This window comes from Rhinoderma darwinii, unplaced genomic scaffold, assembly GCF_050947455.1.
Source record: "Rhinoderma darwinii isolate aRhiDar2 unplaced genomic scaffold, aRhiDar2.hap1 Scaffold_122, whole genome shotgun sequence".
NCBI classification, from domain to species: Eukaryota; Metazoa; Chordata; class Amphibia; order Anura; family Rhinodermatidae; genus Rhinoderma; species Rhinoderma darwinii.
Window position 1 is genome coordinate 73,900 of NW_027461956.1, and position 1,101 is coordinate 75,000.

Below are 1,101 nucleotides of genomic sequence, written 5' to 3' on the forward strand. Positions count from 1 at the left end.
GGATGTGGTTTGCTCCCGCTGACCCCCTTCCACCCCACCGGGACCTACCTACAATCACTCTGGAACTCTGGCTGGGCATAGGGACACAGGTTGGTCCCGCTGCCCCCCCTTCCACCCCACCGGGACCTACCACCAATCACCCTGGAACTCTGTCTGGGCATGGGGATGCAGGTTGCTCCCGCTGCTCCCCTTCCACCCCACCGGGACCTACCAGCAATCACCCTGGAACTCTGGCTGGGCATGGAGATGCAGGTTGCTCCCGCTGCCCCCCCCCCCCCTTCCACCCCACCGGGACCTACCACCAATCACCCTGGAACTCTGGCTGGGCATGGGGATGCAGGTTGCTCCCGCTGCCCCCCCCACCGGGACATTCCAGCATTCACCCTGGAACTCTGGCTGGGCATAGAGATGCAGGTTGCTCCCGCTGCCCCCCCACCGGGACCTACCACCAATCACCCTGGAACTCTGGCTGGGCATAGGGATGCAGGTTGCTCCCGCTGCTCCCCTTCCACCCCACCGGGACCTACCTGCAATCACCCTGGAACTCTGGCTGGGCATAGGGACACAGGTTGGTCCCGCTGCCCCCCCTTCCACCCCACCGGGACCTACCTGCAATCACCCTGGAACCATGGCTGGGCATGGGGATGCAGTTTGCTCCCGCTGACCCCCTTCCACCCCACCGGGACCTACCAGCAATCACCCTGGAACTATGGCTGGGCATGGGGATGCAAGTTGCTCCCGCTGCCCCCCCCCACCGGGTCCTTCCAGCAATCACCCTGGAACTCTAGCTGGGCATGGGGATGCAGGTTGCTCCCGCTGCCCCCCCTTCCACCCCACCGGGACCTACCAGCAATCACCCTGGAACTCTGGCTGGGCATGGGGATGCAGGTTGCTCCCGCTGCCCCCCCCCCCGGGACCTACCTGCAATCACCCTGGAACTCTGGCTGGGCATGGGGATGCAAGTTGCTCCCGCTGACTCCCACCGGGACCTACCAGCAATCACCCTGGAACTCTGGCTGGGCATGGAGATGCAGGTTGCTCCCGCTGCCCCCCCACCGGGACCTACCACCAATCACCCTGGAACTCTGGCTGGGCATGGAG